Source organism: Gymnogyps californianus, chromosome 10, assembly GCF_018139145.2.
Source record: "Gymnogyps californianus isolate 813 chromosome 10, ASM1813914v2, whole genome shotgun sequence".
NCBI classification, from domain to species: domain Eukaryota; kingdom Metazoa; phylum Chordata; class Aves; order Accipitriformes; family Cathartidae; genus Gymnogyps; species Gymnogyps californianus.
The window spans coordinates 8833049-8858390 of NC_059480.1; the positions used below are offsets into that span (position 1 = coordinate 8833049).

At 42.9% G+C, this 25342-nt stretch overlaps 1 protein-coding gene across 1 annotated transcript in view; it reads right to left on the bottom strand.

Moving 5' to 3' along the window:
* EPHA4 (EPH receptor A4) overlaps positions 1-25342 on the bottom strand; it is a 107065-nt gene that overhangs the window by 64070 nt on the left and 17653 nt on the right.

Below are 25342 nucleotides of genomic sequence, written 5' to 3' on the forward strand. Positions count from 1 at the left end.
AAAAAAAAAATTCTACTCTTCTATTGACACTGCCAGAAAATCAGCTGCCTCTTTGTACTTAGTGTGGAGTTGCATGTTGCTTAACCCATGTCCACCTGCATTCACACACACACAGAGCATGACAAAAGGGGTGCAGTCGGTTTATTCTATGACCACTTAAGGAATGGCAGCTGACAGCCAGACACTGCCAATTTTCAAGAGGGAGTGGGACAGGAACCCACTGGGATTGGCAGCGAGGTCCCCAGCCTAACATGCCCGGAAATGGCACGTCTCCCTCCTGGCAAGGCAGAATTCATTTGGCTCTTTCTCCCCAAGGGAGGAAATCAGCAATGCTCTCCCCTCCTCGAAGCCAGGGCATAGCAGTAACTGCACCAATGCCACCAGGTCCCACGTGCAGTTGGCAAGCTTTCGGTGACATCATCTTCATAAATGCAATGCTTACACGAATGGCTACTTTTACATCACTTGGAAAAAACTCATTAGCATCATTAATAACACATTTTAATAGTGGCTAACAGGTATGTCATCCTAGAAATTTCTCCCTTGGCTAGAGATAAAAGCCCACCATCACCACTGGCTTTCAGCGCTACGGAGAACAGAGAAACTACCCAGGCATGCAAACGTATAAAAAGGAAAGGTTGTTCCCAGTATTTACCATGTGACTCACTCTCACATCTCCTCATTTATCACCTACGCTACCTTTAGGGTTCCTCTGCTATGCACAGGCTCCAGTATGTGGGGCGCAGGCCCCCACACAGCCGGGGCTCGCTCTTTCTGTTTTACCCTTCCCTTAGTCCCCCTCTTCCTTTCCCTCCTTCTCTTATGAAGCCCTCCGATGGGAAACGGAGAGGGATTTTAGTAACACATTTATAAAACAGCACGTTACTTCACTCTTATTAACCAAAGCCATTTATGGAATTTCCTTAACAAGTCCTAACTTTATGATGTGCCGTGCGCCATCTGTAAGAGCACTGGGAGATCAGTCCGCTTTCTCTTGCTGTGGCTGTCACTGGACTAGAGGATCTTATAAAAACACATTGCTCAAGTGACTAAGATTTATGCTTCCAGAGTTTACAGGCATCATGTTATTAGATAAGGTTCAACTTGCAAGGTGCTTTTTGGCCTTGCTTCAAACGGCCTTGGGGTTTCAATTAAAATCAGAAACCACAGCTTTGGCAGGAAGAATCACGGGGGTCAAACCCAGCCTCCCCACATCAGAGACAATTAGTCCCTGAACACAAATACAAACCCACTGGGTACAGCCTACCAGCCAGGCAGTCACAGTACACAAAAGCAACTCATGTAAAATAGCTCATTCTGCTTGTGATGTGAATTGCCCAGAAAAAAAAAAAAAAAAAAAAGGAAAATTACCTAAATTATCTTTTTTTTTAATATGATTTGCAATATCTGGTGAGTTGTACTATCACTGCATGTCCTCTTGTGCCTGGTTTAACAACAGCAGCAGTCAAGTGGCAGATGCTGATCTGAGATATTATTCCCAGTTTTCACTGTCACAGCTCAGATCATAAATACATCTAAGCATATATATGACCAGGACAGACACCGACAGGCAGGATCTTGCGGCCATATATAAAGACAAGGCATGGAAGAACAGAATACAAGAGGAGACCAGGCTGACTGCTCTTATCCACAAAATTCTGTCTATTATTCAAGGTTTTTAAAATAAAACATGTAAACTCTAACATTACTGTTAATATGAACATCATAGTTCACAGAAATTATTAAACAAAGAGCTGTCTTTAGCATCTTCCTAGTATTAAAATATTTAGACGATAAACAATCTAGTACAAGGCTGAAGATCCTGCTCAGGCTATAACTTGCTGTTGGAAAGGTAGGAAAATGTCACAGGTAAAGATTTTTGCAACTGTTCCTCCTCCTCACTGTCTTTTCAGACTCAGTGGTTTAAAAGGGAATAGATGGATTCAGTGGGTACTGCAAGGTCAACAGTCTGTAATTCAAGGATTTTTTTTTTCACCTCATTTCATGCACTGTATTTTGTTTTCTACTGTATTAAGCCAAGATCATTAATATTTCAAGACTTGAAGAAAGCTCTCCAAACGCAGTGGCTGCTCCTAAAGCATACACAGCCATTTTGCTTCAAAAATCACCTACTCCTGAACACTTAGTTCTCTTCATTTTAGTGTGCTCAGAGATTCACCACATTTCAGCACGTGGCATAAAAGGACATTAGAGAATGTGTTGCATTAAACCAGTAGTTCTTCGCCCCTAAGTGCTCCCTGGTACCGCCACTTAAAAACTCGAATCTAATCCTGTAAAAGCTGTTCTTAGCATGAACTACTGCTGACACACCTATTACAACCAGCGCCTGTTAAGGCTACGGATGGGCGTTTTTTGAAGGTTAATGATTTAGTAGGCAAACAAGAAGCCTGTAGAGAACCTGTTCCCTGAACGTCTTCATTGCTTGCTCATGACAATCTTCATGTGGCTGCTTTTCTAGGAAGGATTTGCTGGGTGAGACCTGGCATGAATGGGGTTCTTACACAGCTTTCGAAAGATACCATTGTAAAAAGATTAGTTCACATGTGCAATGCAAACTTTAAATACAATTCTTTAGCTTTGCTTTAATTAGTTTTTTCTGTTAGGTTTTTTTTTTTTAAAGAGAGAGGAAAATCTTTTCTCGCATTCAGATCACCCACAAGCATAAAAAGGTTACAATCATCTGCATTAGATCCAAGGAAAATTCTCAAACAAAAATATTTTCAGCACGAAAAAGCTCAGTTTTTCCTCAGAATAAATCACATTGATTTTAAATGGACATCAGCTTGAAATAATCATGCTGATATCTTTGAGTTCTAATGTTAAAATTTACTTCATTTCTATGTCTCTTAAAGTGAGACAAGATTTGTCAAACATTGCTGGTCATTATTATATGCCTTTTTTTTTTTTTTTTTTTTTTAAATTTACCAGAGTGATACATGTTAAAACTGCAAAAACTGCTCTGAAGAATTATGGAACTTCAGTCAAATCTGGATGTAAATTTTCTCAAGCTGTTTTTCAAACTCCATTTTCTCATTAAAACCTGATTTTCAGACTCATGGCTTTCTCAAAAGAAAAAAAAAAGAAGAATGCATGTGTGGGCTGGAAAGTCTGCTTGCTTGGTCTCTCGAAATGCTGAATTTTCTATTAGAAAATTTCAGCCAGCAATTTCAGAATTTAAAAACTCATCTCATAGTGGATGGGGTTCTAGTCACAGCTACAATAAAATACATGCATTAAATTGTTTTTAACTATTTTTAAATAAGCTATCTTTTTTCTGATTTGGGGGGGGAAATCTTTAAAAAAATTACTCTTGCAAATTTAAAGTTGTTAAAAAAAATCCCCCAGTGCTTGCTTTTAAATTGTTCCTTTGTCCTTGTTGAAATGGCAATGAATCTTTCCACCATAGTTTGGAAAAGGCTTGACACGCTTAATAGTTCTTAAAAAAAAAAAAAAACCAAAACGTAATGTCTTGCAAAGGCTTGGATAAAGAAACCATCCCAACCTCTTTGTTGACAACTTCCTAAATCGTTAAAAATGCAGTGCGTATCTTAAAAAAATCTCAGCGAGCTCCAAGTCGAGGCTTTGGTAAGTGCCATGGAGGCAGCGCTCCGCTCTTCACCCACAAGAAGGCTAAGCGGGACTCTGAACAGGGGAGGGAAGAGACCCTGGAGCCAGGCAGGGCTGGCTGAGCTCTGAGCAGAAGACGGGACGGGGAAGGTCCAAGCGAGCCAGCCCTGAGCTGACAGCCGCTGGGCAGCAGCTCCTGCGGCAGCCCTGGCAACCAGGGACCAAGGCCAGAAGAAACAGTTTCTACCTGCTGCCTCAGCCTCTGCTGAAGATGAGAACTCAAAACCGAGAAGAATACTGATTTCCAGATTAGGAGCTAAGAAAGAGAATGGGGTGAATAAAAAAACACAGAAACATGGTTTTGCTCAAGTAAATCTAGTTAAGTCAATGAACTTATATTAGAAGAAAACTTGACATAGATGTTCTAAAGTGCTTCTTTGCAGCAGCAGCAAAAAAGACTAGTGGGATGGCAGTCCTGTACAGGGGGAGGTACAGAACAGGCACAGGAACACTGAGCTGCAGAGCCATCACCCTATAGATCACTATGCTAAAGGCTGCAATCTCCAAATGAGTTCTGCACGGAAAGGGCCCTCAACCAGGACAGGCTCAGCAACCGAACACAAACGACGCTCCTGCTGCACCCCTCCTTCCCAAAAGGGACCAGCGCACCACTGACAACATTTATTATCACAGGCAAGTGAATAATACAGCTAAAAATCTGTGGAGTTAGTTGAAATTTCAGAAACTATGCATTTTATAGTTTCCATATTTTGAAGCAGAAAAATATATCCGCTACATACTCATGAAAATTTCAAAATTCCTTGAGATGCAATTTTGAATCAAACCTCCCTCCACACACAACAGAAGAGGTGAAACTTTTTTGAAGTCAATGACTGTAGCCAACTTCAATGAAAAACCCTAAAATAGTACTGTTGGTGAAATGAAAGACAAAGCAAATAATTTAAGAAAAGATATTTCAGTGTCAGGTTTATAAATTTCAGTGAGAAAAGAAATTTGTGTTTAAAGACTTGAAAAAATACTTTGATAGCATATTTCATGTTTTTCATCACTGGTTACTTTTTCTACAGCCCTTCCCTGTCTGGAAATATTTTAAGTTCATGTTTTAACTGCACCCTTAGGAATAAAAAGTTACTTTTATTTTTCCCCTCTAATGTTGTTCTTATTCTTTAAGAGGATGGATTCTCTCTCTCGGATTGTAACAAAACCACATCTGCCACATAAGTAGGCAGCATCTTCTTAGCTCTCTTTTACTGTTATTACCATTTCTGAACAGATTTTGGTGTGTTAATTATAGAACTCAATTGTTTGGATAGTCTCTTTTGATGAGCTTTCTGCCCCGCACCATGAACCCCTCCGTTATTGTACAGCTGTTTTACTTCCAAATGCTCATCAGGGTTTTCTAATTGTCAAGCTGTCCCAGCGACTAGTTCTTTTGACCTAAAAGTCAAAGAAAGGGAGTCACCCTTGTCTCCCCGACATGAATACCGCAGGAGTCCCAGTGGCCCCCCTAATACCTACGAGACAATGCCTTTCCAGATCATTGCCACTACAAGCATAATTGGGTTTTGGGTGAAATGAGAAGATTTTAAATAGGATGAATTAATGAGTTTCTTGTAAAATTAAGTCGTTCTCCTGGTCCAATCTAATTACTCACTGTAATGCCCCTGAGGGTGATAAATAAAGATCCTTAGAAGCCAGGAAAAAAGAAAGAAAAAGGTTTCTCTTGAGCCTTTCTTAAAAGTCAAGTTGTAGAATTTGATGCAATGTACCAAATGCTGTTTCCAAATAACGTCAGATTCCTTTGATGTTCACATTGTAAGATCTTTGCCTCCTGTTAATAATGACTGTATGATTGCTACAAATTAAGAGGAGTTCCCCATCTTTAACTCGTATCTCTGATGAGAAAAACAGTATTTCTACACACTAAGCATATACTTCTTTTGCATGAATGACACAAGGAGAAACAAACACAATCCGACTAGGGAAAGAGCCTAGACCATCTGATTTCAGAGCACTTTTACTCCATGATTGGGTACAAACCTGGGAAGTTCAAAACAGAAATAAAGGGACCTTGGAGCACAAACGTACTATGGTGTGAAATCCAAACTCTGTTTAAGCCACTGAAACTGTGCACGCAGGTACACTTGCAGGTATGCATGCAGACCTCCTGTGCAAAGCCACAGCATAAACTGAGTGGATAAGGTTTTCACACAGCCAATCTGAACATCCTTAAAAAAAGAACACCTTTGGTTATTTTTTCCCCAGTGTAGCAACCTTGGCTACAAGTCTGCAGCTTGTGCTGTGATTTTTTTTTTAAACGCTGGGGACTGACCCCATGATGACAGAAGAGCTGCAGCCCTGGCAGGAGCAGAGGAAAGCACAGCCACCCCGGACAGCCCACAGGCGCGCTCCTCTGCTGGGCTGTACCGGGCTTCCTCTGATGGTTCCTACAGTGGGGACCAGAGGGCTGGCAGCCAGTCGCTGTGGGTGATGTGACCCTGCTGCTGCTGCTCACCTCGCACCCATGTCCCTCCCAGAGCAAGCTGCAACCAGAGTGCAGCCCCTTTCCCCCGCTGCCTAGCCTGTGCGCCCGGCAGCTTCCACTCAGCTGCCAAGAGGCTCACCTTCCTCCGGCCCCCAGGCACCCAACGCGGTGAGAGGAGAGGGGCAGCAGGCACCCAGCCCCGGGGAGAGCACAGGATCCCCTGGGGGCTGCCCAGAGACAAGGCCACCCCAGGCTGGGCTAGCACTGCCGGAGGTGGCAGCTGCGCAGTCATGCACTGGGCTGCTCCCTTCCAACCCACGCTGAGCGTGACCCTTCCAAGGCCAAAATCCACATCCTCCAAAGGAGACCTTATCTGGCTGGGTTTTTCCCAATGCAATAATTCTAAATGTTAGAAGACAGACACCAGGCACGTGGTCTCCAGCTGCACAGCACCGCAGAGGCAACTCTCCATCAGCCACTTGCACCCGCCCAAGCGCCTACAGCAGCCACTGCTGGAGTACTCAGCCATGCCGGACCAAACGATGGTGGCTCTGCTGCGGATGACTGTTGCAGCCCTTTTGGCCATCAGGAAAGGCTCAGCTGCAGCCAGCAGGACGAGGAAGAGGAGGACAGCAGGACAAGGCAGTGGCTGTAGGTAGTCACAGCAGTACTCAGAAACCTTTGGCAATCCAATGGTGCACTGCCTGGTGTGCATCCATGGTGAGGTGATGATCACCTCACTGATAGGTGGCTAGGTTTTGTTGGGTTTTTTTTTTGCCTCCTAGGAGACAAGAAATTCAACTGTCTACTTCAGTTGCAAAAGTTAAGAGAAGTGAGGAGCAAGGAGCTAGAGAAATCTTTGGTGTGGAAATGAATCACGATCACCATCCAAGGTCTCTTCTTGAATCCTCAGGAGGGAAAGGGATGAGGTGCTCACTGCTAACTGCAAGGCACTGATTGCCACAGCCTGTCAAAGACAGCAGGGAGCAGCTGTGCACTGACATCAGCCAAATCCCTCTGCACCCTCAGACGCATCCCATCAGGTCCCACAGACTCATGTATGTCCACTTCACTTAAATGCCCCTTAACTCAGTCCTCTCCTGTAACACTTCACTTCCACAGACTCTGCTGGACCTGAAAGGCCAGGCAGCCAACCCTACCAGTGAAAACCAAGGCAAAAAAGCGTTCAGTACCTCAGCCTTTTCCATGTCCTTGGTCACTAGGTCTCCTCCCCCACTGAGTGGTGGGACTGTATTCTCCTCAGCGTTCGTTTTGGTGCCTGCAGGAGCAGGTGTCCTTGGTGCCCTTCATAACCCTCACTAGGTCCAACTCCAGCCAAGTTTTGCCTTTCGTAACTCCTCCCCTGCATCCTCAGGCAATGGCTAGATAATACAATCCTCCTGGGCACTTCTCTTGTGTGTCTGAGCTGTGCCAGGGGCTCCCTGCCCATCCACCCTGGCCTTCTGCTACACCTGCTTTGCCTTCTGCAGCTGCAATGGGCTGTTCGTGTGCTTTCAGCAGCTTGTCCTTTACAACCCACCAGCTCACGTGGGCTTCTTCACTGCCCTCCTGACAATCAAATTCCTGAACAAGCCAAAATCTGCTCTCCTGAAGTCCAGGGCTTTAATTTTTTTTTAATATACGTGAAGTCCAGTGAAATAAACAGGAGAAATGAAGAAGTTGCTAGCTCAGCAAAGGGCACAAGTACAACAGGACAGGACATCTGATATGGCAATCTGTTCAAGAGAGCGCTACAGGCACAAACAAAACTGCCAGGTGTATGATACAAGAACTAGAATGGCCTATTAATCCCAGCCAAGGAGGTCTTGTTCGCCCGGGTATCATTTTCTTGATACAGCTTTCAGAGTCAATTGCCAGACGTTTTTACCGTGCAGCCCTGCACTTGGACACCACATACTGCGGGCACAGACCCACGGCACCACTGGCATCATTACACTTCCAAATCCTCTCTGTAGGGACAGAGTTTGTATTTTTGGAGTGCAACTCCTAAGCAGTATCAGTTCTTCTGGGTTTTACATAGAGAAATGCTATGCTTGTCTTCTACCGAAACTTTTCAAACCAACTTGTATCTCATACAAAAGAAATATAATTACGGTGATAACCCAATCATTTTAAAAGCGGAAACCTACTTTATCAGTCACCCTTTTCTAAGGAAACTAGGCAGTCAAAAGCATAAAAGAAAAAATTAAATAAATATACAATTCATATGTTAAATAAGATCAATAGGCACATACATGAAAAAGCTCAAAAATGAAAAATTAGCTTTTATTCTTAAAAACTATTAAGAATTACATGAACTTTGCTACACTGCTGATAGATCACAACTGCTAAAAAAAACTCTCAAAAAATAGACAAACTTGAAAATCTCATATTTCTGTGAATTAATAATAATAGCTTATATATGCAACATCCATCTTTGCTATAGCTGTGGTATTGGGGGAGAAACAGTTGGGGGTAAGCTTGACATTTTCCACATCATGATTGCTACTGATTTTTGACAGTGCCCTGGTCTTGCTTTAGCACTGTCAACACGGCCTGCATATGCTTCTTCCAGCCCTGTGCTACGAGGGTCAGCTGAAAAGTCTCATCAAGACATCGTAAAAGGAAAACCAGCCCCCAGACAGACTATTTGCTGCATTGGGTTTTGGTCTGAAATTAAAAATTAGAAAGCTAAAAATTCAGGGTCTGTGTGAAACAATTCCCAACTGAAAAAAAAACCCCACCAAAAACCATTTCTCAGTGAGAAGTCAGCACTTTCCACAAGGAATGAAAATCCCAACCTGCTCTGCTCTCTACAGGAAGATATTTGCTAGGACTGGCAATCGCAAGTGAAGCGGCCAGCACTCCACCAGCGGGAACCAGAAAGGACTGTTTGTCCTTGCAATGTCTCCAGGAGGTGTCTCTTCCTTTCCAGGCAGCTGTAAGATCCAATTCAGCAGAGTATTAAAAGCACGCATAACTTCACATTTAAGTGCTTTAACGAAGACAGATGTACTGCTGAACTGGGGACTCAGCACCTCAATGGTTTGCGGTTTTATTTTTATTTTTTTAAATATTTAAACAATAAACAGATGCCCTGATATGATAAAGACCCCTCTTCTCAGAAACAGCAATTGAGCGGCTGTGTCCTTTTTCGGTGCAGAGAATACTAACACTGCTAGCACACTCGTGCAAGTGCTAAGAGGATCTTTAAAATATTACTGCCTGAGTCAAGTGTTCGGTGTTCTCCATTTCAGAGTGTTCAAGCTGTCACTGTGCTCTATCACAGAATTCATCTAACTTTGAAAGTTTAATCACCTTTATACAAGCTGTGAGATTTAAGAGATGAGTCAACTAATCAGTTTCAAATAATTACTCAATTAGAAAAACAAGTTGATGGTTTCCCTTGAACAGAAGCAGCATGAGGAGAATCACAAAACTAACAGATTTTTAAGCAAACCCAAGAAGTTAAGGGGTTTTTTAAATAAAATTTTAAAAAAATCAAACATAGAAAATTGTGATTTTTGTTCTTTAAGCAACTACATTTTACAGAAAAAAAAATCACTACTAAAGTTTTACAATATACTCCAGTGAAAGCTGATTAATTGGCCTGAATCTCCACATTAACAAGCCCTAATCCTCTTGTCAGGAGACTGCTTACAAGCTTCTGTCCCCAGTCGTGTAAAAGCACTGATGGGAACAGAGATCTGTATCTCAAAGCACTGTCCAGCCAGCCTGGGATTCTCTCTCATCTCCTAAATCTTAACAGCTCTGCAGAAAGGTAATTAAACTTCCAAAGTTAGATGAAGTCTGTGATAGAGCACAGTAGCAGCTTGAGCAGTTTGACATGGAAAGGCCTAACATGTAGCTCCAACATTATTGTTTAAAATATCTGTTTGCTCCTAGCACAAGCATCATCTGGCATCAGCTGAGGGTCTTGGACTTAGAAAAAAGAGTGTACTTGTAAGGTACTAAAGAGCATCTAACATGTTATTTTCAGTTATTTTAAAAGTGCTTGTATTTTATACATGCTAATGAGACACTGCAAGTTGGCTGAAATAATTATTACATTAATACCCTTTAACGAATTGTCTATTGCCAAGAATTTGTGGATTGATCCTGCGCATAAATCCTTTAATGCTCTCTCCTTTGTGCAAGTGGAATGTCACTCCGCAGCAGAACTAGGCATAGCTGCAATGTTTTCTGCTACTGTTTGAACTTGTATCATGACTGTGATGGAGCCACGTCATGCCAGCAAACTAAAAACCACAGTGTTTTTCTGGGCTTTTTTATTCTTGGGTTAACTGTGAACAGCCCAGAACAGAGTTCAAGCTCATATCTCTGGAGCTATAGCAAGATGCCTTAATATGGTTTAATCATCACATCCTCTCTAAATGGCTGTATGACATTATTTAAAAAAAAAAAAAAAGAAAGCTATTTTGGTCTCCCCAGAGAATTGCTTGACACAAAGGTTTTGGAAGATGCCTAAATATAGACAGTTCTGGTGAGATCCGGGTCTATGCAAGATAACAACGCTGCACTATTTTTGACCATTTAACAAAGATGCTGGGAACACAATGGCTTCAAACAAACACTGCTTTGGCTCTCCCCAGCACTACAGAAAATAGACGGAGGTGCTTCTGAGAGATTCCCATCAACATCACTGTAAAAAACTATCAATCCTCTACTAAGTAGTACATCAATCAAAATAGTGGCGTGCAAATCATGATCCATTAAGTACTTCACACTTGATTACCCATGACATTTTAGAGAGGGTCATACATTGATGAGTTGCTTCTCTCTTCTTTGCCCTTTGCTATTTGGAGTGCATGACCACTTTCAGTTCATTACCAATGCAAAGTTTAGTACGAAGCTTAATTTCAACAAGAGGAAAACAGCAGCTCAATTGTTCATCCTTTTCTCCAGATTTGCTCAAGCTCTATGTCTCTTTATTCTACACAGATCACGCCTCTTCAGAAGAAGCGTCAGACATGGGGTATGTGCAGGTGCACCCTTGTTTAAACATGGCATTCGCTACCAAAGACATTCTGAAAGTGGAAGAGGAAGACTCAAACCACCCAGGATTTCTCTAGATACCTCTTTTCCTGATTCTGTCCTAGATGTGAAAATCAGGCTGAAGATTTGCTCCTCATTGGGCTAACTTACAAAACCCCAAACATGCAGGGAGGCATCTGGAAGCCATCCTTCTACATTTGTTCTCACTTACGTCCGGATGCCTCACAACGAGGTGTGATCTCATGGCTACAGGGGAGACGGAGACAGCCACCCAGGTCTAATTCCTGGCTCTGTCACAGAGGCTGAAGACAGCTTGCCTGACCTTCCTCTGGCATTCATGGACGCAGTGGGTATCACAGTGTTAAGAGGAAAAATCATTTATTTCCTTCCCAGCTGGTCTGGCCTCACCTTCTGCTCATTAACTTCCAGCTCATCTACCTGCAGATCACAGGAAGTTCCCGGGCATGGATAACCCTTTCTCACGGAGTTAATGGCCAGAAAGAAGCAGGGAGCAGTGGAAAGAGAGAGCAGGGCTGTTCCTTTGGGCCCCCTAATTTGAAGAGCGTAACTACACAGACACCCAGAGCATAAACTTCAACATCCCTGCCTCAGTTTATCCACTTACAAAGTGGCAATAAAATTCACAAAAGATATATCTAAAAGCTGTTGTGAGGTGTAATTAAGCAATAAGTGCGTATAGAGCACTTGGAGATCTCCAGATAACAAGGTGCCCGTACAAGAGAGGAGGTGATTACTTCTGATGAAACAAAATCTCATGGTAACAACCTGGCGTACTCAGCAGGGAATATCCAGGCCTGTCTCAACTCTCCTTTTACGGCCTCAGTAGAGGAAGCTTGCGGAGATTGTTTACCTGCTCTTTTGCATCACAGGCTTTGGCAGGATGTTCGAGAGGATGCAGAGAAATGCCTGCATGGGCTGAGCGCTCAGAGCTGTGAAATACAGTCCCTATTTAAAAATCAAAGAGCTGAGAATCTCCTCCTGTCAACACGCCTTTCAATAGAGAAGAATAATTTAGCAAGAATAGATGAAATCTCCCACCTTAGGGTGATCTGGGTGGCTGTGAGGAGAAATGCGTTTTGGCAGTTCCCACATTCTTTTGTCAAATTTCTGTTGTCTGGGAAAGAGTGGAGTGCCAGAAGCCCTTGCAGGTGAATACCTTGGCTGTTTCAAGCTCGCTTGATTCAGAGCGATAGCATGTTTATCTAGATGTTTGGAAAGTTATTAATGAGATCAGCAAATCCTTTCCATGTATAAATTATAAATCACCTTCAGCAATGCCATGTAAATTATCAAGTCAAGTGAGAACATGCTTATTTATCTGTGACAGTCTTTTATCACCAATAAATAAAAGGAAGAGAGGGAATTATCTGGGGAGAAGCATATCACTCGTAGCACTGAAGCACAATCTGTTAGGTCACGAACGGAAACACCGGTGCAGCAGAACCCCTGTTAAGTTGCACATCACGACATCCTGAAGGAGATGCCAGCAGTGGCACTGCGCCAATCTAGAAGGAGTAGGAAAGCAGCACACTCGCTGTCCAGGCTGCACTGCTGACCCTGTTCAAGCGCACTCAGAATGGTTTCCACCACGCTGGTGCATCAGCGCTTGCTCTGCAGAGAGCAGATGTCTCCCCCAACTGCACTCAGTGCCTGTTCTCATCAACACACCTCCCTGCAGAGTGAAGGAAAGGCACTGGATGTACAGAGGCTGGTTTGGGGGACCTGTTCTACCAGCCCCAGCAAGCAAGTGGTTCAGAAAAAGAATGACCAGAGAGATACCAGTTTTATGAGTGGCTGCTGCAAGTTCTGGATAAGAAGAATTACAATTTGAGCCGGACTTAGCTTTTAAATCCTCTCCTATCCTGAATTCACAAGACACATCATACACTAATTCCTTTTAGCTGATGTATGGTATCTTTGTATCACAGGTCTGCCCGTTCATCTTCGAGGTCCAGATAACCCACAGATTTACAACACAGCTGCTGCTCTAAGGAGTACAGGATTTGGCCCAGTTGTGCAATGGGCATATCACCCGGTAAAATTTGAAAGTAGGTTTGTTTACAGAGGCAGCCATTTGATGAATGCTTTAAGCCAAGCTTTTCTTCAAGAGTTCTGCAGAAAGTCTCTCTTTGTATGAAAAGGTACATAAAAAAATATATGAGATTAAATAAAATCCTGGGGAAAAGAATTGCAGAAACTGATGTTAGACATGAACAAAAATAGTTGTGATAGGTCTCTTCTCCCCCAGCTTAGCCTTTGCCAGGCAACTCCTCCCTGGCTCTCAGCAGACACACCAGTGAGCCAGTGGAAATGATGAATTAGGAGAGGGGTGGCACGGGCCCTCTGGCTCACTCCAGGTGAAGCATCCAGAGCATGAATCCATCTGCACTGGAGCAAAACCATAGTGGCTGAAAGCTTACGCGATGGAGGTGCCTATTGCTCCTGTGGGAGATGGAGCTCACACTCTGGGCGCTGCACGAAGCACACAAACCGAGGCATGATAATGCAGTTTCAAGACAAGACTAGCTCCATCAGGAGGAATGAGCCCACAGCTGACCCAATCGCTAAAGCAAATTAAGACTTCTCAGGTGGCTGGGTTAATGGTAGCCAGCGCTGATGAACAAATGATGGGTTTCTTTCCTCTCTCCATGCAGATCACTGCAGGCCAGTCTCATCCCCGGCGGGGGCAGCTGATAAGCCATCCCCAGTGGGGCTTTGCCACATCACCCTGAGCCTCCTGCGCCCCTGGCCACCAGAGCAGGTACCCGGAGGGCACAGCCCACGGGCTGGGATACAGGTCAGGACACAGCCCAACTTGCAGAGCCTTTATCCTGGCAATGGTGACGCACAAGGAAAAAAGCTTCCTTTCAAATTCCTGCTGGATGTCGCACAGCTGCTAATTAGGAGAAAGTGACAAAACAAACAGAATTTTGCTTCTAATCTGGAAAAGCATCCGTCTCCGACAAAACTATTGGCAAATAAACCTAACAATAACATCCCATTTTGGCTCAGAGGCCCTCATGGCTGATATGATAGAGCTATTTATTCAAATATCGACATGATACGTAAATCAGTGCAAGATAATAAACAAAGAAATTAATTGTGGTAACCATGGAGCTATTTAGAAATGGCCAAAAGCACCACTGACTTCAGTCCAGGCCACAAAAATTTACTCTAGCAAAGAAATCTGGCGGTAAGTCTCACCAAGGCTTCACACATTCTGGAGCTGGCGTGTGACTCACGTCCGCCGTGATCACCCCGCCCTCTTCCTGATACGATAAGTTATCAGTTCATAGTTCTTATGAGCCCTACTTTTATCTACTCTCACTAAACCATATCAAGACTTAATTTTGCCTCAACAATTAACAAAATGCTATTAGCAGCATCCAAATTGCATCTAAGATAGCTTAGGAGACTGAGGTTTTAAAATATTGTCAACAAGGTGATCTTACACCAGTTAAACAAATATACTTGGGTATGCAAGACCATCTATTTTCAGCACATACCCTTCACTTTTCAAGAGATCCCAAATTCACACAGAGTAACATCCACTTCCAAACTTCAGCCAAACAGACCTGAGGCAGAAATGTTCTCCTTTTTCTCTCTGCCTTTGTCAACTATCAGTGGATTCATCCCAAATTAGAGAAAATCACCCTGCAAAACTTCACTGCCTTCCTGGTGTTCCTGTGACTGTCAAGTTTCATACAGTAAGGCACCATGCAACTACAGACGGATGATCCTCAAGAGCAGCCCCAGCAGCCATCTATGGCCACCACAGACTTCTCCCCTGCGCCCGCCCCACAGAGGGGTTACTTGCACTCTGCCTTTGACCACCAAAACAGAGTTCACTGTGAATTTGTTAGGTTGCCCCGGCCAGAAGTCCTTTGAGGACCACCATTTGCTTGAATTTTCAAGCGCTTCATCACTATATTACCAAAATCTTTATTAGCCTATCAAAAAAATATAGGAGAACCTGTTCTTTTCAAAACTAATGCTCAGATCAGCGTATTAGTTTTCCACGTTCCTTACTTGCAATTACTTAACACTTTTTCTTGCCTGCATTCATTCATTAAGAAATATACACTCAAATAAACAAACCCAGGATTTTCTAACAGAACCAAAACACGAAATCTGTACATAATCAAAACTTGAGGCAGTTAAGCAGAGCAGGAGGAAAAGTGCTGGCTGCAATGAATTAGTTATGGCGCATCAGATGTATCAAGTTTATTTTCTAGACATATTTTTCCTTTGTGAAGGTGCAGCCGAATGGCAGCCACTAATGGGTCAGTAAATTTGCACTGTGCCAGGCAGAGCCCCGAATACATGAGAACCAACTGGGGGAGGAGGGGAGATGGTTATCTTGCTATATTTTATTCTTATGCATTTGCTTACATTTTGTGAATGTGCCACTTGGAGTTCTTTTTTTACGTTGTGCCCAACTCATCATGGGACATAAGCAATCTTTTGAAAGACGCGCATGAATCACCTTTGTCAACATTAAGTGGGTTTTGACATTGCAAATGCTTAGTGACTTTACTCTGAAATACACAAACAGAACTGTTCATCTGCGCAGTAATTTTAGGGCTTCAGCGGAATACAGGGTTTGAATATTTAACTAAAGGAGAGCAAATCCTAGGTCTAAATTAGATGTCCCCTACCCAGATTGCCTTAAAGCAACAAGGAAAGAAGGAAAGTCACTCCCACATGGGAACAGTTACACTGGACTCATCCATGGCCTGAAAAACTAGCTCACCAGGACCCCTGGCTGAAGGCCTCCCGGGTCCGTGCAGGTGAAACAGGAGCCTCCCTGCCCGGGCTGTGCCCCACACCGGGCTGCCGCTGCGGCGTGCCCCAGCGAGAGGCCACGGGCAGGGGGCACCCAGCAGGGCTCCTTCCCCGCTGCGCACGGGACCCTCGGACAGGGACCAAAGGAGCCGAGTCCAGAAGACAGAGAAGCTGCCCTGGTATATTAAAAAGTTTCCCAGAACTGCTGTTAAGGAGCAGCCTCGGCATCCAAATACTTTAATAGTTACCTGAACACTTACAGAGCTGCCGCTGATTCATAAGCCAACTGCACTCGAAATTCTGCAACTGGGGATTAAACACGCTGCCTCAGAGCTCATCTGCCTTGTTACACACACAGAGCCCATGACAAGAAGCATTTGCAATTCAAAGCCCTCACAGATTCAAGGTCAGAGTTTTCCAGTTTCAAGAATTCTTCATATGAGCAAAGTCTAAAGCACTGATACCAACAGATTGATTTTTTAGCATCTACCTCAAGAAAGCAAAGATGAAGGCAATCGTTATTTCAGCTTCTTGAGGGGGACTTCCCTGTCAGTGTGTGTTAGCAACTTGTTAAACAAAATGTTTTGCAGTAAATCACACGGAAATGTGAACTCAGCAAATGCCAGAGGCAATGACAGGCGGATATAAATGACAATTAGAAAGGTGTGTCCGGATGCTTGAGGTATGAGCCATGATAAAGTGCTTGTGAAATTTCACCTGCCTGGATTGGGACAGAGGTTGTGGCCTTCAGAAAAAAAAAAAAATCAGATGTGCTAATTACAAAGAAAACTATATGTCTGAACAGACATCCAAAGATTCCAGCCTCAGCAGGGAATAAAACCTACAGATTGTGGGAATTAGTCTGAATCAGAACTCATTAAATGGTCACAGCAAGGCTGGAGAAAGACAGTACAAGCCAATGGTTACTGCAAGCACCTCTTTAGCCGGTGAGAAGGCTGAATACTTTTCACATAATCATTCATTTGCACTTACAGACTTCTAAAATGGATTTAGCAGATCTCTGTTCACCTTCTCTGAGCTGCTTTTGACTTTTTAGAAAATACATGGAACTGATAACAATCCTTGCAAATTTTGAGAAAGAAAAGCAGACAGACATATACTTTAGCTGATTAAATGTTTAACATTAACAACACCCATTACCATCACCAGCAGCTAGAGATGACTAACAAAGAACATGAAATTGCATTACTGCATTCAGCAAACCTTCAGAAAATGCTACTTTTCACAGCCAAAAATAGCATACCTTACCAGTCCAGATTTCATCAGCCCATTCTGTCAGCGCTGAAAGCTGTTTTCTAGGCCACAGCATTTTCCATTAATGCAATCTGATTTGCCACTGCATTTTTAGAAAGCTAAGGTGAATGTGTGATACTGAGAGAGGGCAGTTGGTAATCCAGAAATGAAAGTCTAAAACTCCTCATGTAGGGCAAGGTCAAAGAACAGCTGCCTATGGAAAACCCCACACAGAGGGACTTGCATACCACGTTCTACCTGTGTATTCCCAGGAGCTTTATACTAAGGATATTTTCAATAAACAGTAATGTACTTCTCAACAAATGATTTAAACATGTGGAGATAATGACTTTTCATATGGCTTTATTACTGCTTGCACTTATAAATACATCACCAGGGTAGTTTTATCTCCCACATAAGTTGATCTTTAAGAAGTTCTGATTATTGCTGACATTGTTCTGAGCGTTATATCTGCTCCTAGTAACAGAGAGAAGAAAACAAGCCAAAAAAAAATATAATGGTATTTTTGAAGCTACAATGTAATAGTTACCTAGGATAAAATCCTGCCTGCATGTTTCTAAGAACTGTGGTACTTACTATATGGAAGCAGCAACGAAAGAGCTGGTGGCGGTTTTTGAGAGAGACAACTATCATTCATAAGCTACCAGTGAACTAAACAAAAATTAACAAGCTCCATAAAGCAATTAAAATCCAAAGTGTAAAGTAGATGTAATGACTCAACAGCCTGATCACTACTCTCATAAAACCAGCCTAATAACACATGGTCTGAGTCTCCTCGCATTGACATCAACATAAATTTAAGTAGTAAATTGAAATTCTCATCATTAGTGGAGTTGCACCGATATAAAAGTTGTAAGGCAGGAGAAGCAGACCAAAGGGCTGTGCACTGAGAAGACTCACAAGAAACCAGATTTGTGCACTGCACTAAATCTCAGTGTGGTTACGTTAGGTGTCACTTTATGGGCCAGAAGCCAGCTATCAGCAGTGTGCTGCACGGTCTGTGCAGTATGTGTTGTTTCATCAAAATCTTACTCTCTAAACACAATTAAGTGGGCACTGTCACTCTCATCTCAGAGTCAAAGCACATCCTTCCTGGCAGTGAAAAAAAAAACTGGAATAATGGCCTAAATATTCTCCAGTGGGTTTAAAAAAAAAAAAAAAACAACCAACCCACCAACTCCATCCACCCTCCCCCCAAACCAGAGAAGGGAAAGAATAGCATCTAAACTCCAAATTTCTGCATTTTAAACCTGTCTCATTACTGGGAGGACAGCCTTCCTCCCTCCATCCCCCCTTCTGCATTGGCAATAGTAATACTGCTTGCAACTTGTATGTGATTCAGACTTAGAAGATCATTCTCATTCTAGACTTGTATCCAGCTGAAAAGTTTCAAAGATGTTGTAAGACTCAATACAATAAAACAACTGTCCTTGGTCTCCCAGATAACAAGCAAGGCTTTTTTAGTGTTGAAAATAATTAATATGCATTCCATGCATATTTAAAGACATCTTTGTATTGTTTCTTTATAAAGACAACTTTGGCCCTCACAAAAGAGGCTGTTCATGGTCTTCGGTAATGCAGAGTATATTAATTGGGCAATACCTCACACTTATTTTGGAATGCTAATTTGGATAGCTGCTCTCGCTGCACTGACTGGTCACTTGCTGACTCTCTAGAGGGGTGGCAGTGAATTAGGAACGCAACAGCACATTTGCGAGGTGAATTTCAAGCACGCTCGGGTGTCACAGTATGGCTTGAGCAGTGCCCCCGAACCACAAAATCTAATGGGTTTGAGAATTAACAACCTAGTTTATGTGCCAGATGTCATCAATAGTTTGGGATCAGCTTTTAACTTTGGATAGAGGAACAGAGTTCAAAAATTAACTGGATACTCCCTGCCAATATCCGTCACCAAGCCTCTGCCAGGAATGAAGCAGCTATTATTCATTACTTATGCAGCTCATATCAAAGTTAGCCCTCAAACTCATGATATTAAAGAGTCCATGCTACATAGTAATTTGGGACACCACCTGCCTTCAGAAAATGCAAGCAGGATGTTTAAGCAAATGGAACAGCCCATGAATCAGAAGCCTCCACAGTTTGGGTTTGAACAGAGGAGCTCAAAGCAGCTGAGGATTTGCATGAATGCCACTGCACCCTTCCCCTCCCACTCACTGAAGCCCTCCCCGAGGCTGTGCCCTGAGCAACGCCTGGAGAACGGCTGAGGAGGGAAAGTCGAGCATGGCTCAAGCTCCACCCTGCAATACAAGCAACTGAAGGAAGCAGAGCAGTACCCCTCTGAAGTCAGAGGTTGCTCAAGGAGCCCACGGCTCCAGGATTAAACAAGGCAGCCTCAGGCTTCTTCTGATGCGTGCTCATTGGCACTGGCTTCTCAGGACCACAAAACCTACCAAGGCCCTCTGCCTCCTTCATTACTCTTTGGATTGCAAGCGTTGACTCAGCAAGGCTCGGGGCACTTCAGGCTAAGGACAGCCTCATGGGAAGAGGCAGGTTTTTATAGCGCTTCCAAATCCACCTTTTAGCAAAGCCTGCCCCATAGCCCCACTCCTTTCCTTCCCTTCAGTATTTTCCAGACCAGGACCAGTGTTAGTCAAATACCTTTGCTACCTTGAACAGTTTAAGTGCCTCAATTTGCCCAACTTACCTTGTCCCAGTACAGCCAGCAGCTACGTAATATGGCTTGCAACTTTACCTCCCGTCATATATTCACCCTTACGTTGTCTTTCCTCTTTCTCAACATGGAACTTTGTTAAATCACCACAAAATAAATGCAGAGAACCAGAAAGACACTTCTTTCCTTTGAACGCTTTCCACTGACAACAGACAAATATTTTTGGTGACACATTTTGGTGACATGAGCAATCGCATGTCAGTCTACAAAAGACCACTTTCAGTTTTTGATTATTTATGTGCTTCTTTCTCACACACACAAATAGATGCACAGAAATTCAGGCAGAAGCTCCCACTCGATCAAAGCCGACACCTTTTGGGGCACGAGCTCCCCGCTTGCCTGGCACTCACCCAGCAGGCGACCACTGCTGCCACAGCTCAGGTGAGGGCTTTCGGCACTGGCACCTCTGCTCCGCTGACACATCCTTTCTCACCACTTGGCACTGTCACTGTTGACCCCAGCCCTTATTTCCTGTTACTCCTTCCCTGTTGCAATGACATTCCCAGCAAGAGCTTTAAATAACAGCCTGGGGTATGAAAAGAGTGACTAATTCTTTACGTTTCCAGTCATATGTGGCGATCTCCTAACAGGCAAAGGCACTAACAAGCCCTTCCTGCAATACTCTATTTAGCAGACGTTTTTCTGTAGAAAGGTGTTCCTAATCATATCCTAGGGCAGTCAGAAACCCAAATTATTTTTCCCTTTCTCCTCCCAGTCACTGGATGGCTGTGCCCTTGAAGTAAAGCCAACCCAGCCACCATGCAGCAGGACAGGTAGGGCCAGCTGCCCCAGGGAGCAAGGAAGCAGGAAAGGCTAAGGACCTCGGCACGAGTCCCCAGGGAGTGCAACTTCTGCCGAACCTGCTGGGATTCAGTAGGATTGCCCTGCAAATGAGAGCTCAGGCAGAAATGGCTGGGATGAAACTAAACAGATAAGCAAGAAAGACTGACTTTTAAATGGGGAAGAGCATCCCAGTGCTCAGGGCAGGTGACAACTTGAGATGTGATGTCAATATGCTGCCCCCATAAGTGTTTGGTGTTTTTCAGACAGGGTTAACTGGACAGGTACTAGGGGGCAAAGCACCTTCACCCCCCCTCAGATGACAGAGTGAGGTCCTAATATCAGGTAAACAGGGTCACTGTAAACTTGTCGTATTTTATTGTCATATTTTATTGCTCTGGTATTGCAGAATAACACATTCAGACTCCCGTGAGAGCACTACAATAGTCTTTATGAGTTAAGAAACTTTAAAATGTTAATACTAAAATTAGTAGGATCTCAGATAAAAAAAATACACTTCCAGTTTATTAAAAACTAAAACCCTGTGATTTGCTAGCACTCACTAATTCAAACGAATAATCCTTCTCTGGCACTTCACTAAGCTCACGAGTTTACACTAGCAAACAAAATGAGTGTTGTAGGTCGAAGTTACTCTTTGATCTGGTAAATAAATCCATAGTGAATTCAGGTTCAATTACAGTATTTAAATTTATGACATCTACAGTGCTGTAACAAGTCAGTGACAAATGCCAGTTTCATATAGGAAACATGCATTAACATGCACAAGCTACAAAAGAAAAATCAATTGGCTCTATACAGATGTATTAAAACATACTTTGGCAGTTTTATACGGTCTTTTACACATATTTGTCAGTACATTTGATTGCGGTTCTAGTTACTATGAACAACGCACTATTACAAAGAAATTTCTATAGTTTGGTATACTGAAAAGTAAAATTTGCTTTACTGATACTTGTGTGTGTGCACTTGCATGCATATTCACAAATGCAGTCGTTGTTACTGCTGAAATTTCATTTGCATGCAAAATACCCCTGGTGCAAATTACCAATAACATAAGGGAGCCCATGAAATGTTAAAGACTTCAAAGGATGAGAGAAAAATTATTTGCATTTTGGGCCTGATCCAAAGCACATTAAAGTCAAGGGGAGTCTTTCCATTGGCTGCAACAGATGTTCTGACTCGAGGAAGTTTTGATGCAAGTTATTGACATAACAGTAGACCAGCAAGACCACAAAATCCACATTCTGAAGAAACAAAAAGTTACCTTTGCTAAATACTGACTTACTGCTTTTCATCATGGCAGTTGTTTCTCAGCTTCTCCTGGGACAGTCTTTGCTGCCTCTCCCACTGTCTGCAGCACATCTTTCTGTTCCAATACCCCACATTCATTCCAGTTTTTACATCTACACATTTCTTCTCTCTTGTTGACAGCTTTTAAATTCTTTCTTACTCTGCAGATTCTTAACTTTGTAATAGTGTTATTTAATTCCACGAAGGTGACTTATGAGACAAGTACCTATAAAGGACAATATAAGAACTGCCAAAATATGTTTTGATAGATCACTACCTATAGAGCGTACAGATATCAACCGCTTTCAGTCTTTGAAAAACTGCAAGTGGTTCTCATAACAGAAGTAAACTGCTAGCTGCTCTCATCTATTTGAGAATAATCAGCTTAATCAATATTGCTTCAGCAATCTCTGTTCTACGCCATCAAAGTTTTAGTGCAACTTTTCATTTGGCCTAAACATAATAATGCCTTCTACATCAGAGCAGAAAAAAATTATTCACATAAAGGATGGGAAGCACAATGTGGTAAAAGAAAACAAGCAACTGGACTTGCAACTGTGCAGGTACCAGGTAGAGAAGTAATAGCAAGTTTATTTAAATAAGCTTGAATAATTTATTCCTTTTAGAAAGGAACATTTTTCCTGGGTTGACCCAAAAAGAAATGAACTAGTAAAAGGAGCATTTCTCTAGCACAAACATTATTAACAAATGCCATATCTATTCTATATGTGTCACCAGTAAGCAAAATCAAACCCACTGCAATGGAACAAAAAAAAAAAAAAGTACTAGGACGTAGTGCACATTTTTCTTCCTCTCTGTACTTCAAAGTCATAAGCACTCCTCATATTTCACAGTAAAAGGTTTTATTTTGTGGTTCCTGCAGCTCAGGTAATGATATCGTAACTCAAAGGTGGTGCAAGGCTTGCTATAGCTCTCACCTCATAAACAATTTTAATATCTGTTCTCCGCATCCCAACAGATAGAGGACTGCACCTGAGCAGCCAATATCTCCTCAGTACGTACCTGTTTGTTCAACCTGTAAGTGAGCACATGTGCTGCACATCAAAACCAACCTGGATGCAAAGAGAAGGTTTCTGTCTGTGTGAGGGAGGCCATCTTTCAACAAGCCGAGATAAATTTGCCAAATATCTGAGGTGCGTGGGAGGGAATGCGAAGTTAAGCCAAAACACAGCACAGACTCACAAAGCAAGGCGCACAGCGCTGCATCTGCTACACACATCTACTCTGGGCTTCTTGAAGTGTTAGAGATGGCATGTTGTTTCGGAGCGATGAAAGCAGTACTGCTGCAAACGGGGGCGGAGGAAGGACCCAGACGGAAGCAGCACTTCTGCTTGTCTTTCTGGGTGAGCCAGTAACAGGCAGAGCTCCTTGTGGCTGCTCCGCAGCATCCCTGCCATACCAGATCACTCCCACAGGCTCAGATAAGGAGGGGACACTAAGGCCAGTAAAATGAAGCTATGAACCTCATATGTAGAGCCATGATCCTTTGGAAAAGCCAGGGCCTCTTCAGTGTCACTCTGGCTCTGCGGGTGACTGGAACAAACTGAGAGAGAGGTATCCAAGATGCCTAAAGAGGGTTCTGGTTAGCTGAAATTAGCTGGTTAGTTAACTGCAAAACTGAAATGCAGGGAAAGAGCTCTAGCAGCCAAGAGACCTCCTGGGGAAAAAGAAGTCAGGAGACAGCAAGATCAAGTCTCTATTTCTAGGTCAGACCTCGAGAGCTACCTTTCAGCTGTAAGAGGATGGTGATCCCATAGCAACTGTGCAAAAGCATTTACCACAAGAGATGAGGCTGGAGACGACACCAGTTAGTCTACTCCTCTGCCCCATAGGAGGATAACCTGTACTTAAACCATGCTACTAGATGTCTAACTAACTTATTCTGAAAATCCTCCAATGCAGAGATTCCTTCCCATCCCCAGGCAATCTGCACTGGCACTACAGATCTCTGTGATTATGAATTTTTTTTCTTTTTTCCCCTCGGGCCTAGCCTAACCTTCTCTTTTTGCAATTTAAGCCCATTATTTCCTGCCCTGTTACCAGCTCCATCTTTACAGCCAACTTCTACGCGCCTCTGGTTAAAGAAGAAAGGTGAGAGACATTTCAAGATATCTTCAACTCTAAGCAAGTCCAAACTTTGAACTCCTTAAAGTGAGCTGGACAGTAAGTGCTAACATAGACAGAAGGGATGCCTTAGTCTGTTACGCCTGCATGAGGGCTATGAATCCATCAATCAAGGTCTGGACTAGCTAAAAAGACACCGCCTAGTATTTCAATTATTTCCTTCTGGAACAAGGCCAAAATACACTAGTTGATGTGAATAGGCAAAACAGAATCCAGTACTTTCTGAAAAATCTCCTTGAGGAACAAATTGAAAAGTGCTCTCAAAGAAAATTTATTTCCCCTTATCACGTGTACTTATTTGTTATCAAAGGTCTGCTTCCAAGATTCACGATGCTGAGCTCAGGGCAATAAACAATTAATTTTGAGAATCACATACAGACTGAGTGACGATACAGGAATTACAAGCTAATACAGAAAGAAGAGGCAGGTCAAATCAGCACTGGGCTATCTTGGTAGTATCTCTATAGAGCATCAGTCATGCTTAGTAAAATTAATTTTGTACCAGGCTTCTGGTTCTTCAGAGGTTTTTTACTGAAAAACAACAACAACCAAAAAAAAGTATCTGGAAGAGGACAGGGGTTATTCTCCAAAAACAGTTGTGAGGTCTGATTTTCTGTTTCTTTGGCACAACTCATCCATAGCCTCACCACCATGGCTGACAACTTCCCCGTACAGAATCAATCACAGCAGTGGCACCAACCAGGTCCAAGTCTCCAGACTGTAGAAGAACTCCTGGGAAACATTAAGAGCCTTTTTCTGATACCTGCCAACACTATGGCAGGGGAGAGGAAGAGCTTTCATCTTTTTCATCATAAGAAGTGCTAGGTAAGTTGCCAGAGTATCACATTTCCATATTCGCTTCAAATTATTTTATAATGGGCAAATTCTGCCCTCCACTATACTTCAACAACCCCTACTAACTCTGTCCAAGTGACACAGGTATAATATTTGACCTAATTGCATTTTAAAGCCCAAACAAGGTTCTTGCACTCTAAGCTGAGGCCGGCAACTTCTTTCTTTGCCCTACTCACAAGTCCCCGTGACACAATACTTCTGACATATTGCAAATTTCTGAAGAGTTATTCCTTCCAAACAAGTATCTTCCTTGTTATTTAGCTAGGCCGAAGGGCAGTTCACCATCATTTATGACAGAGGCGCAGACACAAGTGAACAGCAATTACTCAGCATTTGTTAGAACGAAGGCCTCACCTTTAATAATTGCA